The sequence below is a fragment of the Balaenoptera acutorostrata genome, chromosome 7 (assembly GCF_949987535.1).
Source record: "Balaenoptera acutorostrata chromosome 7, mBalAcu1.1, whole genome shotgun sequence".
Taxonomy (NCBI): Eukaryota; Metazoa; Chordata; class Mammalia; order Artiodactyla; family Balaenopteridae; genus Balaenoptera; species Balaenoptera acutorostrata.
Window position 1 is genome coordinate 36,553,533 of NC_080070.1, and position 18,710 is coordinate 36,572,242.

The 18,710-nt window shown below is 34.2% G+C and overlaps 1 protein-coding gene across 10 annotated transcripts in view; it reads right to left on the reverse strand.

The window, feature by feature from the left end:
- The window catches only part of FOXP2 (forkhead box P2), a 531,392-nt gene that overhangs the window by 367,899 nt on the left and 144,783 nt on the right, over nucleotides 1-18,710 (reverse strand). The gene's annotated exons all lie outside the window — the stretch shown is intronic.

An 18,710-nucleotide genomic window follows, 5' to 3' on the forward strand; every position in this document is an offset into this window, starting at 1 on the left:
TGAGACACCACTTGTCATCAGAATAGCATAAATCTGAATGCTGGATTCTACCCAGTGTTGGCAAGAATGCAGAAAGACGAGCACTCTCTTGTTTACTGCTGATGGAAGCATAAACAATACAGCTATTCTTTTTTTTTTTTTTTTAGCGTTCTAATATTTCCAAATCTTTGCCAACACTTGTCACTTGTTCTTTTTCTTATTTATTTATTTATTTATTTATTTTTGGCTGTGTTGGGTCTTCGGTTCGTGCGAGGGCTTTCTCTAGTTGCGGCAAGCGGGGGCCACTCTTCATCGCGGTGCGCGGGCCTTTCACTATCGCGGCCCCTCCCGTTGCGGGGCACAGGCTCCAGACGCGCAGGCTCAATAGTTGTGGCTCACGGGCCCAGCTGCTCCGTGGCATGTGGGATCTTCCCAGGCCAGGGCTCGAACCCGTGTCCCCTGCATTAGCAGGCAGATTCTCAACCACTGCGCCACCAGGGAAGCCCAACAATACAGCTATTCTTAAAAGCAATCTGGAAGACCTAAAATGTCAACCTGTTTTTTATGGACCCAAAACACCCTGTGCAGAGCTCTAGTATAGCATATATCAGCTTAGTTTTAATTTCACTTTTTTATTGACATGCCTTTCTCTCCCACTAGTTTCTCCATTTTCATTAATCAAAATTAATGTTGAAAACTGATAAATCAAGAAATAGCAATAAGAATATCATTTAAAACTATGGATGTAAACACCAGAAACGTGTTGCCTCTGTATAGCTGGACTGGGCAGTGGGAAGGTACAAGGCAGAGCTCTGCTATTTTTCATTATAATAAGCCTTCTGTTTTATTTGATTTTTTTAACTCTGTGCATGTATTTCTTTGACCAAAGTCAATTTTAAACACAAAAGAAAAAGCAAGAAGCTAATTTTAAAAATAAACGAAGAACATATCATCATCGCAGCATACAGATTTTATTTTAATAAGCATATATTATTTTAGTAACTTAAACCTCAAGAAAACAACAAAACATGTCATAGAAGATTGATCACAGTGATCATAATGATCACTTAATTATATACCAAATGATAAGAATCAAATGATCACTTAACTGGATAAGGGGGAAAAAGCTTAATAAAAAAAAACAAAGAAGCAAAAAAAAAACTTAAGCCAGTAAAGAAAACTAAGAAATTGGAAAAGGCAAAAGCAGAGCCAGACAGGCAAATTAGGATTCTCTTACATTTACACATTCACATGCGTGGATTAGTTGCTGACTATATGCCAGGCACTGTCCGGGCGCTGAGATAAAGCCACAACCCTGCTCTCATGTAGTGTGCAGTACAATGAGGAATATGTAAAGGATGATGATTTCAGTGTGTTGAGAAATATGTTGTGTGTATGTGTGTGTGTATATATATACACACAGGGGCAGCATCCAATTTAAGCTAAGACACTCAAAGATGTCCTGGATAAAAGTTCACAATTACAAACACTCCCTTTTCCAATTTATTCTAGCCTTTTAAACTGGATTACAAATTTATTTAAGGTTTGCTGTGGTAGGAGAGGACAGCATCACTCAAACATTCCCAGAGAGTTTGAACTGTCTTCTTTTAAGGAACTGTATTAGATGAAGTGAACAATTACTAGATGGTTTAATTTTGCTGTATTTATATTTTCCTAGGAACTCCTGGATACTCAAGAAAGAGATTTAGTTTTCTAATGTGTTAGTTACTTGGAACTCTTTGTTTCTACTCTCCTGTCTTTTAATTAACAAAAATGAAGATATGTCCTAAAAGAAATACTATCATTCAATTGTTTTCTAAAGAAGAGAAAAAAATACATTGTGTAAACCTTAAGTGTAAAAAAAAGTGTCTTTTGAATTCTACTGCAAAATAGCATAATACAAAATCCTCTGTCTAGTGAACATCACGATTTGGAAAAATATACTCAAAATCTGAAGTAAATAAACAAAATGCATTTGTTATATAGATCATAATGTGTAATTGACATTCAAAAGTAAAAATTACACTAACATTTTAGATACTGTTTTCACACAGATGTGGTTATAATTTTGAAAATTCAGCATAGGTCTTCTCAGAGAACGGTGAAACCTAAGAATTATTTTCTTATCTCAAAACAAACTAGCTAACTATAACCACATCTGAGAATGTAATAACTGACCATTGGTTACGAAGGCTGATAGTATAACCAACATTTCAGGGAAGAGAAAATAAACAACCAAACCCCAGCAGAGCAACAAACTCATAGGTTTAATTCCAGTTGTTGGGCAATGTGGATATACGCTAATAGCATAAAAGAAACAATCATAGGCTTCGGAGGAATGGGGAAAGGTTTTTTAAAATTATTCAGAAGCGAGTCCATATTCTATATGAATAGTTATTCCATTCCTACCAAAATTTATGAAGGGTTTGGAAGGTGTTTTGCAACTGGCATTTTTTCTTTTTGCATCAGGCATTTACATGAGAGGAACATCATATCATTATCATTTTGTACAGATGTTGCAAATATCAAGAAAGGACATAACTAAGATTTTTTAAAGCTGGTTCCGCAAAGGCTAAATGCTGTGAAACTGCCCACAGAAATATAGAGAGCTCACTACAATTAGCATTAATTAATTTAAAGGTAGAAGTAATGCTAGGTCAGTTACATAAAGGATTCTGCTCTCTTGGACTTCACTCAGAGCAAAAGTCAGAGCCGCCGGGTGGAACTGTGTAAAAATACATGACCATATTTACACAAATATGTAAAAACACTTTAAAATCAAATTTCATTTGTTTCTATTCTTCATCGTAGTAAGAACATTTAACATGAGTTCTTGGCTCAATAAATTTCTAAGTGCACAATACAATACAGTTATCTGTAGGCATAATGCTGTACTGCAGTTCTCTAAAATCTATTTATCCTGCATAACCAAAATTTTATACCTGCTGAACAACAATGGTTAATTGCATAAAAGACTTTCTTCCTCTTCAATCACTGCAGTTACTGAACACCTCCTAAGTACCAGGTTTGCTATCTGCTGGAGACACAGAGATAAAAGATATTCTCTCTGCTGACTGCTGAAGGACTGGTTAAACATGCAGTAAATATGCTTCTGAATGAATGATATCCCCCGAAGCCAAAGATAGATCCTAAGTTAAAATGTGATACCATGTAAGCAAAAGTAAGCATGGGGTGATACCAACTATAACAGCAATTTGTCTTATGAAAATAATTATTTATGTGGCAGGAGTAGAAGGTGACACCTCTGTCTGAATTGGAATTAAATGCCCTTCTGAATTTCTCATGAAGTAACAAAAAGAATAATTCTTATATTCTAAAAGCTAGAGACTTTTGAGTATATTTAAATTTTTCTCTATGTTTTATAAAAAAATTACTGGAAGTAAATAATTTTGATGACAGTTAAAGTTAAAAAAAAGGCTCATCAAGTGAGCATAACTCACTTTTCACACAACACGTAACTTTCATAAAAAAAACTTTCAAGCTTAGTGGAGCTATTTTATAATAATAATTGTCAGTTATTTGAATGAGAACTATTAAAGTCATATAAATCATAAACATGCAAATATATGCTTCTATAAATCAAAATGAATAATAAATTCCAAAATAACATAAATACTGTTTACTATTTCTAACAGGTTGTGGAAGAAAGAAAAACCACACAGTACTCTTGACACCATTACTAATAGAGTAAAATATTAAAAATTGGAGAAGGGAAAAAAGCACTTCAGGCAATAAAATTAAAGTATGAATTCTGACCCTAAATTCAAAAACTTTTACAACCATAGGTAATAGGTTGAAAACAAGCTCCTGGGTTCAAACACAGGCTAGAGGTGACTTTAATTAGTTCTACAGAGGCAGGTTCTCAGTGGGAGCTCAAAAAACACAGCACTAAGTTAATAAAAGAGAACTTCTTCAAAAACCACTTTAGCTTTTACTGTTGTTTTAGACTGAGAGTACAAGACGACTAAATTAGAGGAAAATGGCAAAGAAAAATTCAAGAATGTTACTAGTAGAATTAGTAAAGCAGGTTTAAACACTCATATTACAAAGAACACACAGATCAGATTTCCTTTCACGTCCTTCATTGTAGTACAATGCCTAAGCCTTAAAAAAAAATGCATCAGGGGCTTCCCTGGTGGCGCAGTGGTTGAGAATCTGCCTGCCAATGCAGGGGACACGGGTTCAAGCCCTGGTCTGGGAAGATCCCACGTGCCGCGGAGCAACTGGGCCCGTGAGCCACAACTACTGAGCCTGCGCGTCTGGAGCCTGTGCTCCGCAACAAGAGAGGCCGCGATAGTGAGAGGCCCGCGCACCGCGATGAAGAGTGGCCCCCGCTTGCCGCAACTAGAGAAAGCCCTGGCACAGAAACGAAGACCCAACACAGCCAAAAATAAAATTAATTAATTAATTTAAAAAAAACAAAAAAACAAAAACAAAAACAAATGCATCAGACAAAAGTGCTTTCTTTCTCTGTTTACTTTTATTCTCTTGCTCATCCCTTCCTATTATGGTAATTCCCTCCTTTCCATTTTACTTGTATAAGAAAGTAAGTATGCTCATTCCTTTTGATGTTGACCAATAATTGTTTTTATTAATATCGATACCCAGTTTAATAGCAGATCAACATTTATGACCTTCAGAGCAAATCCCTGGATCTATAATTTTTTTATTTTCCTCTCCTATTTTCAGTGACAAGAAGGTCTCATTTTCAACAAAAATAACATAATGCTCAAGTCTGTAAACAGGGCTTGGAGAAGTAAGTGGACAACCTTAACGTGCATGAAAATGACTCTGCAGCTGCTTTCTTGATGCTGGAGATGCTTGGTCCATCTCTTTCAAACCAAAAGAAACATGATGCAGGCAGTCTAGAGAACCAGAACTCCAACCTTAGGGAAAGCCTTTTAAAGGATGTAAGAAAGATTTAAGGTATTGGGAGTTGTAGGATTTCCCAGTCCTTTGAGGGATCCATAGCCACAACTATATAAGGAGTCTGATAACCCTGGATGACTTGGAAATTTCATGTTTTCTCAACCACTTGTCAAATGATTCCATCCCCAAATCCCTTCCTTGACAAATTCATAGTCCTAATCTTATACCAGTTCTCTTGCCTTCTACCACAATACAATGCATTTATCAATAAGGAGAATCCTCTACATATTGACGTTTGTCATAAAAATTTTTCAAGGGTAACACCAGCATATTGTCACCCAGGATACAGTACTTGTTTCATAAATGCTAAATTAATATTAAAGCTACTTAAATTTACAAACCTCTTACTTCCTGCCTATCCACAGCTTTTTATTCAATACTTCTGTTTTCTCAAATTGAATATTCAGCTGAAGTTCCACCAACACTGAGCTACTTCTATCATCTAACCTAATCTACCCAAAACCCAAAATTTAAAAAAAAAATTTTTTTTCAGAAAATATAAGCTCTTGAATGAAATGCAACTTGAACTGAGCAATGTTTTTTTTTTTAACTTTTTATCTTACATTGGAGTATAGCCAATTAACAATGTTGTGATAGTTTCAGGTGCACTGCAAAGTGACTCAGCCACACATACACATGTATCCATTCTCCCCCAGACTCCCCTCCCATCCAGGCTGCCACATAACATTGAGCTGAGTTCCCTGTGCTACACAGTAGGTCCTTGTTGGTTATCCTTTTAAATACAGCAGTGTGTACATGTTGAGAGCAATGATTAAGAAAATCACTTCCACTGGAATGCACTGGGTCAAGCAATGGATTCTGAAGTCAATTTATTGTCAGCAAAGAAAATAAAGTCAGAAGGTAGGTTCAAAGAAGCTAGATCAGGTGAAGAGGTATGCCCATTTTACAGTACTGAATCTCCCTTCAATTCTGCTTACTTCACAGATGTACTTATTTCATCTGTTTACAGAAGCTATTCCATACATTTATTAAAGTAAAACAACACAGCTATGTAAGTTATGAAACAAAATGCTTTGATTGAATTTTCTTACATAATCTCATATCTAATTCAATATAGGTTGTTCAAATTTCAGGCTGGCAGCTTTAATAAAAAACATTACCTTCTCTTTCTTTTTTTCTTCTTTCACTAAAAGAACAGTCATCGTTTATCTGATAGCTATCTCTTATGTTGTTTATTTATTGCTGACAATAATTCTTAATCATCATTTGATTCTGGGAGTTTATTTTATTCTACGCCCTGGGTGAATGCTTATAACTCTAAGATGAGATTCATATAAAGGCCCCCAATGCATTCAAATCGCTAAGAAATAGTCCATTTCATAGATAAAACTATCTATTACGCCAATTCTTCTTTCTATTTTTTTAATCAAAAATTGGTGGATATTTTACCACCATACAGTGTGAAATAAAGCAAATTATCAGGGTCTACAAGTGATAAAATTTATGTGAGCTAAAAATCACAAAAGCATCATTAGTTTTAGAATTGAAAAAGAGACTGTGAATATATGAATATATTGCCAGAAACTTCACAAAACACTGTTTTTTCAAATATTCAAGTAAATACAACTTGAAAATTGACAGAGGAGCGCACCAACTTGACAGCACTGTACCCTTTTCTGTGTATTTTTATTTAGATGAGAATCTGTAGGGAACTGGATTCCAAGTATAATCTGGTGGGTTTTTTTCTAATGGTTTTTAGCCACAAAAACATATCTGCAGGCCAACATTTATTGAGGATTTATGATGTGTAAGCACTGCGCTTGGAGCTTCCCAGATACCAAACCAAACTGACAAGAAGCTCACCAGGTATTCACAATAGTTAAACATATATTCCTGAAAATTCAGCAGGAAATCCAAAATCCCATTCTCATACAGTTTTCTGAATTATCTTAAAGTACTCTTCACAGCATATCAAGCCTAACATTTTACAAAACCATTTCAGGGGTACCACTTGAAGATCCACAGAAGTATACCAAAGACAAGAAAAAAATATTTGCAAGTATACTCACTTAGCTATTGAAAATGTTTCTCAATCAATTATTCAACCGTGCTAGGTTCTTATTAACCAATATCAGTCTTCCTTACAAAGAACTTTCCTGATGAAGTGAATTATTTGTCAGTGTGTTCTAATTTCTAAGCACTTAGGTACCTATATGAAAGGGGAGAAACTAGTTAAACTCTTTATACTTTCTTAATGCGGCTGTATCCATCATTTCAAATGTTAATTTTAGCAACTCCATTATTTATTTTTATTTCCAAAACTTCCATAGAATTATTGGATTAACAAAGATTTATTGAGATATCTGGATACAATGTGTTTTTAAAAACATAAATAGCTTTCTCATTTGGCCTATTTATCTACAAAATCTCAGAGAATGTATTTAAAGAGACATACCTTATACATGGTTAGAGAACTGCTACAGTTATTATTTGTGTGGGTCATGTTACATCATAGAATGAGAAAATTAATTTATCATTGAGTCAGTTACAGAAATATGAAGCATTCTAGATAAGCTAGCTATTTCTGTATTATATAAATGAAAACTTATACTTGGGAGGATACAAATAAGTATGGGTTTACTTTCTGGAAAAATAAATAGTAACTTGAAAGTTTACTGAGGTATTCAACTACAGTATTTTAAAAATAAGTGGAGTTTCTGGCTGACTCTTCAAATACAACCCAGAAAATTCAACTTTACAGAATTATCTTTCCTTCCATTAAGACTGAACACAATTTTTCGCTTTTTGTTTTCTTGAGTTTTTTATTTGTAAATAAAAGTATCTGCCATAAGTAAGCTCTAAGTATTTGTCTGAAATTGAATGAATGAATGAATGATCATTACTTTAAAAACATATGGCTCTAGATTATAAAATGAAGTAATCTCTGATGGACAATCTTAAATGTATCCCTAATGCTGGTGGGGGGAATATAATTCTGAAATGCCTGTTTTATTGACAGTCATGAACAAAAGAAGGACCAAAAGGCTTTTAAAAATACATTAAAAAGAGTTGCATTAACTCATTTAAGAGATTCATATTAGTAAGATCACAATTTAATGGTATTAAAATAAATTCTGAAACAAACCCAATAGAATCATGTAATTTGCACATCAAATATAAACTGTTTAACTCAAGAATAATATGTACTAATAAATAAGGAAAAGGAGATCCTTAACTGTCACTTCTACTTTCTCATCCAGCGTCTGTAATTTTCATTACAAATGTAAAACACTTTCCTTTTTACAGTTACTTTTGTCTCAAATAATTATTTTCTCTCTTTTTATCCCTATTCAAAATATCAACAGCATGACCCTCTAAACAACTTACAACTATATACTGGTCTGCTTGTATACCCCTGGGCATACCTTAAGCTCTAAACCATATCAAGCTCAGCAACTTGTACATAAAGTATATGCATTATTTGTTTATTTACCTAGAATATCCACTGGTATTTAAGGTTCAGATAAACAGTTATATGTCAATTATATCTAAATAAAAAAGGTACAGATAAACACAATAAGCTAGTGTTATCTTTATATAGTATTTAATCATTGGTCTGATTGCTCCAAAATAAAGGGAGAATTATTTTGTCCTCAATTGTTGATCATAATTCCTTTATAATACACATTCAATATAATACATACTCAACACAAGCAAAACTTTACTTCCCCTAATTTACTTTTATGCCTCCCATAATTTAGCACTACTACTAATCTATAGCAGTGGATATCAAGAAACAAACACTGGAAAATAATCCCCTCACAGACAAACATACACATAGTCCTGAGTGGTCCTACAAATGATTTTTCCAATTTTCTCTTTAAAAGCAATAATAGTGCTACAGCATCACAGTACTGAAAATGAGTGACCTACTGACATAGAAGCTGTGCCTTCTGTGGATACTTTGTGAGTCTGAAATTGATTTTCTTCATTTTAGCCTGTGAGGGGTGTAGACATTACCCATCATCAGAGTGAGTAGTGGCACTAACAGAACACATTAAAGAAACAACAACTGTAAGAAAGTCAGAAGCAATAGTTCTAGGATCACTTCCCCAGCAAAAAAGAACTGGCTGTTTGCACCCGCTATGCTGTTTCTTAAAACACTATATCTATATTCTGATAGATGTTGTATTTTTGTTGACAAACAAAGTCTAATGCATAGCTTGCATAGAAACTTGAGTGGTAGTTTTCAAAATGTGAGTATGTTTGCACTCAATCTGAATTTTTAATCTGAATTTTTATTTGCCTAGACTCTGGTCAAATAAATATGTTCTAATATTACCCTACATGTGAGCAGATTCCCTTTTACGCAAATACCTATAATCACATAATGGCCTTAACTCCATGTCCTACCAGGTAGCCTATAAATATAATGCTTTGTTGATTTGATTATAATGAATTCCATACATGAAAAGTAAAATCCCAGTTTACATATTCATGTTCATAAACAGATGAATGAATAAACAAAATGTGATATATGTATACAGTGGAATATTATTCAGCCTTGAAAAAGGAAAGAAATTCTGACAGATGCTACAAAATAGATGAACCTTGAAGACATCAGTGCTATGTAAAATATGCCAGTCACAAAAGGAAAAATATTGCATGATTCCACTTATATATCTAGAGCAGTAAAATTCACAGAGACAGAAAGTGAAATGGTGGTTGCCAGGGGCTGGGAGAAGGGGAAGTAAGGAGTTATTATTTAATGGGTACAGAGTTTCAGTTTCACAAGTTGAAAAAACTTCTGGTGATGTTTGCACAAAAATGCAAATGTACTTCATGCCACTGAACCATATATTTTAAAGTGGTTAAAATGGTAAATTTTATGTTAGGTATATGTAACCAAAATTTTAATTTATTATTAAAATTTGTAGAACTTCATGTAGGAGTAAATCTGTGAAGTACTACAGGTAGAGTTCATAAACAAGAATGATTATGTACTGTTTGGGGTGAAGGTGGAGATCAGGAAAGGCTGATGAAGGACTTAGCATCCCACTAAACATTAAAGATAGATGATATTTAAACAGGGGAAGGTAGGAAAATATGAGCATATTTGTGAAAAAATAACACTGGAATAGTCACATTAGGTTACAACGCAAGTTCTTAAAACTTTTTTCTCTCAGGTCACCTTTATACTTTTAAAAATTAACAAGAATCCTCTTCCCTCACAAAAAAAGCTTCTGCTTAAGTGGATGATCTCTTTCTATGAGTACTTTATTAGCTATTAAACTGAGGGACTTTTAAATCACAAGAATAGACAAGTACATATTCCATTCCTTATCAGAACAATGACGTCGATTGTCATTTAGCCTCTAGAAATCTCTATTGCATATTCACAAGAGAGGATGAAAAGAGTGAAAAAGACAAATGAGATCTTAATATTAGCATGAAAATAATTTTGATTTAACAGTCACCATAAAAGGTCTTAGATTCCCTAGACCATACTTTAAGAATTTCTCAGTTACAGAATGGAAAAGATGGCAGAAGAATAAATACAGAGAGCCAGAATATGCCTGATTTTACTGAAGGCCAAGCTAGAGATTTTAAAACAGAAAAATATTAAAGATTTTTATACAAAGCAATCACATGGTGGTGAGCTGACTTTATAAGGATTCATTCAGAAAGACAGAAATGGGTGCAGAGGTATGGGAAGGCAATCTAGAGTCCAGTTAGAAGCCTATAAAATAATTTACCAGGGGCAAGTAATTAGTACATGGGGACAGTGCTGGAAGAAAGAAGAAAACAAAAGCATCTTAAAGGAGCCACAGAAGTTACAAAAAAAATCAAGAGATAATGTAGATGGTATAGTTTTAGACAGCCATACTGCCCAAAGCAATATACAGATTCAGTGTAATCCCTATCAAAATTACAAAGGTATTTTTCACATAAATATAACAAACAATCCAACATTTGTATGGAACCACAAAAGACCTTGAATAGCCAAAGCAACCTTCAGAAAGAAGAACAAAGCTGGAGACATCATGCTCCCTGATTTCAAACTATATTACAAAGCTACAGTAATTAAAACAGTATGGTATTGTCATAAAAATAGACACATAGATCACTGGAAGTAAATAGAGAGCCTAGAAATAAACCCACACATATATGGCCAACTAATTTATGACAAAGGAGCCAAGAATATACAATGAGGAAAGGGCAGCCTCTTCAATAAATGGTATTGGGAATATTGAACAGCCACATGCAAAAGAATGAAACTAAACCAACATCTTCTACCATACATAAAAATTAACTCAGAATGGATTAAAGGCTTGAATATAAGACCTGAAACCATAAAACTCCTAGAAGAAAATGTAAGCAGTAAGCTCCTTGACATAGTTCTTGGTCTTTATTTTTTCAATCTGACACCAAAAGCAAAAGCAACAAAGGCAAAAAAAAAAAAAAAAAAAAAAAAGTGGAACCACATCAAACTGAAAAGTTCCTGCACAGCAAAGGAAACCAACAACAAAATGAAAAGGAAACATACCAAATGGGAGAAAATAATTGCAAATCATATATCTGATAAGGAGCTAATATCCAAAATATGCAAAGAACTCATATAACTCAAAAGCAAAAAAAAAATTTGATGTCAAAAATGGTCAGAAGATCTGAATAGACATTTTCTCCAAAGAACACATACAGATGGCCAACAGGTACATGAAAAAATGTTCAGCATCATTAATCATCCGTGAAATGCAAATCAAAACCACAATGTGATATCACCTCACACAAGTGTTGGCAAGGATATGGAGAAAAGGGAACCTTTGTGCACTGTTAATGAGAATGTAAATTGGTGCAACCACTGTGGAAAAGAGTATGGAGGTTCCTCAAAAAATTAAAAATAGAACCACATTATCCAGCAATTCCAATTCTAGGTATTTATCGAAGAAAATGAAAACACTAGTTCGAAAAGATATATGCACTCCATATCCACTGCAGCAATATTTACAATAGCCAAGATATGGAAGCAACCTAAGTGTCCACAGATGAATGAATGGATAAAGAAATTGTGATATATAGACACTATGGAATATTATTCAGCCATAAAAATTGAAATCTTGCCATTTGTGAAAACATGGATAGACTTTGAGGGTATTATGCTTAGTGAAATGAGGCAGACGTAGAAGGACAAATATTATATGATCTCCCTTCTATGTGGAATCTTAAAAACAAGCAAACAAACAAAAATCCAAACTCATAGACACAGATAACAGATTGGTGGTTGCAAAAGGCAGGGGTGGAAGGTGGGAAAAATGGGTAAACTGTTTTTTTACTTTAAATAAGTTGAATTTATAAAAAAAGAACACATAATAAATGTCAATATTAATGAATATTTTGATAAAAGGAATGAAACTAACAATTTCCTAATTTAGTTACAACTTTTGCTCTCTTTTTAAAAAGTCAAATTTTTCTATTTCACAGACTCCCTATGTAAATTTATTAGAGATCAAGAATTGATCAATTTGAAAACCACTTACATTGTTCAATTACTTCTAAAATAGTAGGTAGTAAACCTGCAATTACTTTATGACTTAGTCTTCAAATAATAGTTAAAAAAAAAACAGGGAAGAGAAAATGACAGAGATTGAAACCCCAGGATTCCAACTGGAATGTTAATAAGATAGTTTCTCAGGGGGACAACAAATAAAGGTTTATACTAGATCCACATTATCCAAGATAGGTAGTCTGTACCCACATGTGATTATTTAAATTTATTAAAATAAAATTTAAAATTCAGTTATTTAATGGCATTAACCAGAGTTCAAATGTTCAATAACCATGTGCGGCTAGTAGCAACCACACTGAATAATGTAATATTGAACACTTCCATCATAACAGTAAGTTCTATTGGACATAGATGCCTTAGATGCATTTATTAGAAGGGTGGGAAATAATGCATTATATAGTAGCTTGTTACTGTGTATTCACTACGCATCGGACAGTGTACTAAATAAACACTTCACAATGATTGCATTCAGTCCTCACAATGATCTTTTGAGATAGGTTCTATTATATTTCCATTTTACAAATGACAAAACAGATTAAGAGAGACAAATAACCTGTTTCAGATCACTCTGTAGCAGAGACAAGCTTGAACCCCAGGACTTTCTGACCCCAAGGACAGAAAATGAGGAAAAAGAATAATCTTTTGAAAGTGATAATATCCTGGTAATTTGAAGATAAATTGTATTTACTTTGGATAATCAGAATACTATGAAATACACGAGAGTAACTAGAGTGGAAGGCTAGGTGAACAAATATAATTTATATTTAATGGAAATAAAATATCTATGTAATATTAAAGTACCAACTTGAAACGTTTTAAATTAGAAAGTGTTAAAAGTTATCATAGCAATTTTAACTCACCCACCTTACTTTGTGAGTTCCAATCAGGTGGGAAAGTTATTATTGCCATGGAAACCACCATAATACTACTACTTTACACCTGTGTAACACCTTTCATCTGATGAGCTCAAAGATACTTATAACATTAATTAATAGTTCTTTTATTGAAAGTGCATCAAAATTTATCTAATAGCATACAACAACAATTGCAGATCAAACAAAAGGAAACTTCACTGCTCTCTAATGGATTCACATAGATTATACACCATCTCCTACTATTTAAAAAGAAAGACAGAGAGACAGTAATCTTACACAGACATTCACCTTCTTGTTTCTTCTACCAAGCTGTAAACCATCTCCTATTGTTTTATTGTCAAAAATATGCAGCTCTTCTTCCACCCACTCTTTAATTCCTTTCTTCGTGTGTTCAGCTAATTGCCTGGGAATGTCTTTTAAAATGCCATTACACAAACTAACCTGTGCAGCTCTAACCACTAAGATATTCACAAGTACAAATCTTGTTCTTTCTTTAAAAGATATACGACCTCATTTTAAATTAGAAGGAATAAAACTAAAATCTGAAGGTTTTTGGGTATGTAATTAAAAGTTTGAAAAATAAAAATAAAAAATCCTTAGCTGTTCATAGTGATTTGTTCTTAAGCTATTAAAAATAAAGCAGGGCTTCCCTGGTGGCGCAGTGGTTGAGAATCTGCCTGCCAATGCAGGGGACACGGGTTCGCGCCCTGGTCTGGGAAGATCCCACATGCCGCGGAGCGACTAGGCCCGTGAGCCACAATTACTGAGCCTGCGCGTCTGGAGCCTGTGCTCCGCAACAAGAGAGGCCGCGATAGTGAGAGGCCCGCGCACCGCGATGAAGAGTAGCCCCCGCTTGCCGCAACTACAGGAAGCCCTAGCACAGAAACGAAGACCCAACATAGTAATCAATCAATCAATAAATAAATCTTAAAAAAAAATAAAAATAAAAAATAAAGCAAATATTTGTTTCAACATTCTAAAAATATATAATAATACTAAGCTAGAAAACTTAGGTCAGTGAAATGGTCTGTTTAGCATAGTATTTTGTTTTTAATAGAGTTGCCAAAGGATATTTTATATGATTACAAGTTCTTAGATGATTTTATGAAGTTTGCTTCAAAGGTAAAAGTAACAACAACAACAACAAAAAGTAAAGGTAACTTGCCTCCATTAACTAACTAGGATCTGTCACTTACAAACGTAGGCAAACAGCTTTAGAACCTGTTTATATTCCACAAGACCATCCCTGATTCAACAGAGCGGAGAAATAGACTTTTCATGGGAGAAGTTTTCAGATCACATGGTAAAAAGCATTCAAGGATGGGAGGAATCTGTGGCCATTTTTTTGTAACTTACCTTAAATGGAACTCTTTCTAAGATGGATTATGTTCAGACTTTTTATAAATGATAATTCAGAATCTGCTGACTCAAGATTATTGTTCGGAAAATCCATCAATAACAAGGCCATCATTTTACAATTCAGTATTTTAGGCGTCGTCTTTTCTCAACGTCAGGTTTCCAGCTATTATCAAACTGCTCCTGCCTTAATGATCCTATCCTTTTCTTCCCTAGTAATCCTATTCTCCCAACATATACAAATTTAACTTGGTTTTCCTGGTGAAAACTTGTTTCATGACTGAGAAACCATACAGCACAAAAGCTGTTTGTCATATATCCTCTAAATGAAGGCTGAATTAAGAATTTAGTAGGTACCTCTGAGACTCAAACATCTTTCTCTGGTTACTATTATGTTCTGGCTATATCTTTCATTTCTAGTCAAAAAATCACTTTATATTAAGGTGATATTATGAAGAATTCCTCTAGAGATTTTTTCTTAATCTCAGAAACCAAATCTGTTTTAAAATATTAGGTCACTGAATATGATTGACCCAAAACAGAATCTTTTAAATGGCCTGTTTTGGTGTAAAGAGCTTTAATATATCTTGGAATAATTATTCTTTTTGTGAACGAGTTTGCCTAAAATACTTGTTAAACAGCTGTTGAGTTTTGAACTCTGTTGCCATTCATCAATAACTTTTCACCCTCATTTGTATTCTTCCAGTTATTCTACTTCTACTGTTCATCGGGTGAAATGGTCATCAAAATGTAATAAGTTGATCAAAGAGTCTCAGATAATTACTTTAGAACAGGCTTAGTCCTTTTACTGAAAGACGCATCTGTATTTGACTTTGTAAAACAATAAATTCAGGAAAAACCCAACTGGGATCTCTAACATACTCCTCTACAATATATGAATTTTATACTAAATAAGACTATAATATTCTCCCCTTCAAATGGAAGCCACATTCCCATAGGAAATGAGATACTAAACTATGAATAGCTTACCCAGGCTTTCTCTGCCTACTATGGAACCAGACTTCATCACAGTCTAAGCACTGTAAAACAATACAGTTTATATTCATATAAGTGAAACTCTCTAGGTAGGTGTTCTTCAGCTAGTCTACGACTCAATGTTTCTCATGTTTTTAAGACAGAAAACTTCTTCACATTCAACCTGAGAAAAAGACAATGTCAAACTCCACTTAAAAGTCAAAAAATATTGTCATAAGCACTGCCATAAGGTTTGTAATATTTTAAAATGTTATGGCAGCAAACTGAATAGTTATGATAAGTAAAACTACTGACAGTTTCTTTTTTTAATTTTGGAACGTGCACATTGACACTGTCTTTTTTGCTATCTTGAGATCCTTTCTTTCATTGCCTCATACAGTTCTGGTATATTTGGGCCATTACAGAACTCCAATACCGGCCTATGCAACTGCTGTTTCCCTATGCTCACTCTTGAAGAAATCGTTCTATAATACTGTATTTCTTTGTCAACAGGTAATTGGCATAATTGGTCAACCCCTGGCCTTCTGTTCTTGCTTTGTATAAGGACATTAATTGATCATAAAATATCCACCAAATACATTATAATAAGATGACTAAGACAAATAAGACTCCAGCAAATTCTATTGTTTCTACCTTGAAAATGCAAGCTCTTAAATTACCATCCACCACTACCTCTACTACTACCATCTAGGTCCAAGCCACCATTATCTCTAATCTGGATTATTATGTTCGCTTCCCAAATAGTCTTTTTTTTTTCTCTCTTGCCCCTATTGACTACTCTCAACACAGCAGCTGCTGTGATGATATTAACACAAAAGTTAAATCATGTTTCAAAACCCCTCTTCTCCAATTGAAACAATAGCTTTCATTTTAAGGGGTTAAAAACCAAAGCACCTGCAATTGTCTAGAAATTCTCATAGGGTTTGGCTCTTCTCTTTCCCTGCCTTCATTTCCTACCACTCTTGTTTCTCTTATGCACTGGGCTCTAGCCATGCGGGCCTCCTTGTTGTTCTTTAAGCATAAAAAGCATGCTCCTACCTAAGGGAATCTGTTCTTGCTACTCTACTTCCCTGGAATATTTTTTCCCAAGATATCAGCGTATCTGGTTGGCTCACTTCCCTCATGACTCTGCTCAAATGTGACTCTATTAGAAGATCTTCTTTGGTTACTCCATATATAATGGTAAATACCACTCTTCTCCAACCCAGGCACTCCTTTCCCCCCGACCCCATATTACTATCTGACAACGTACACAAATACATAAGTCGCATATTTAGCAGGGACTTTGTCCTGTTCACTGCTATATCCCCAGTGCCAAGAAGAGTGCCTGGAACACAATAAATATTTTTGAATGATGAACTGGATAAAGTTTGAATACATCCTGTTTCAGCTGTTGGACTTTGGAAAAAACATTTAGCCCCTCTGTGGCTCAGTTTACTCACTGTAAATTGGAAATGTTAATAACGAGTAATAATAATAATATCAGCCCTGTTTAGCTGTTGTGAGGATAAAAACAGTTAATATATATAACATGCTTAGAACATTGCCTGGCACAAAATAAGTGTTACATTAAGTTTTAGCTACTGCTAATTTTCATAAGCGTATAAAGTCAAATCCACATAGCTGTAGTCTTTACTGGGGACAAGGATAGACTGGAAAAATAAGCTGATTCAATATTTTCCTTTTCCTTCTTTTATCCTTATATTTTTGTTGATATTTATTTTAAAAACCCAGTTGCAACTAATAGTAAGCAGAAACTCACATGTTCTGAATTAAATGGCAACAACAAATTTTCCAGGCACAAAGAAACTATAATCTGAATGACCATGCACTGACTTTTCTTTCAGTTTTATTTTTATCCCAGGTACTTCCAAAAGTTTTAAGATAGACTCTGCATTCTTTCACTCCTTCCAACTATTATTATATCTCCTACATGCTAGGCACTATACAATGATTGCAAAGCCAAGATATTCCTCTATTCTCAAAGAGCTTCTAGCCTAGGAGTGAACTGAAAACGTGGAAAACAAGTAAAACATCAACTGCAATGGGTACCATGTTAGAATCATGCTCAGTGGACATGAGAGCACCATTCATTCTGGGACTCAGGAAAGGTTTGTCAAGGAGGAGGCAAGGTGCCACTGAGAAGAGTACTGCTAAACAGAAGTGTGACTCACTCAGGCAGTAGCAAAAGGGATGGAGAGTAGAGGGAGGTGATACAAGAAGTTTTAAAGAAATAGAATAAATAAGACTTTGTCACTAACTGGGCATGTGGAAATAAAAGAAAAACAAAGACAGCTTAGCACACATATGTCTGACTTGGGCAGATGATGTTGCCATTCCCAAGATAAGCATCAGAAGAGAAGAAGATCTGGGGTAAAAGATGATGGATTACCACTTTTACCAGGTTGAATTTTACACGTCTGTGAGATATTAAGGTATAAGAGATATGTTGGTAGATAATGAGATACTCTGATGGAGAGCTTTTTAAAAAGTTCTGGATTATAAATATAGATTTGCAAGTTTCTGAAATATAATCAGAGATAAAATAAGTATACTAAGAACGAAACCATATTACATAGAATATATGGAAGAAAACGATATCTCAAATCCTGTTTGAGCAAAGCTGTAGCTTTAGAATTCTGAAAGGAATTTATCATGAGATTATTTTATAAAACACAGTGATCAATAAAAAAAATGATACCTTGAAGACAACTTTACACAAAAGTTACACGATTCCAAATATGCCTTTCAACAACACATGGAAAAAGCCACGTGTGAAATACTCAAGTAGAGTTCTGAAAAGACAGTTCCACACGATATGATACAGTACACCATAATTTTAAAAAATAAAGTGTGGATAACTTACTGAAAGTGTAATTAACATATCTACTGCACCCTACCTCTCAAGTATCTGGTACCTCTGTCTACCTTTACAAAGTTACCTAATTATGAAGACAATTCATTCAAAAAGTGTTCTAAAAGGAATCTTGCAAAAAGCACAAGTTTTAGGAGTAAGACAAGAATTT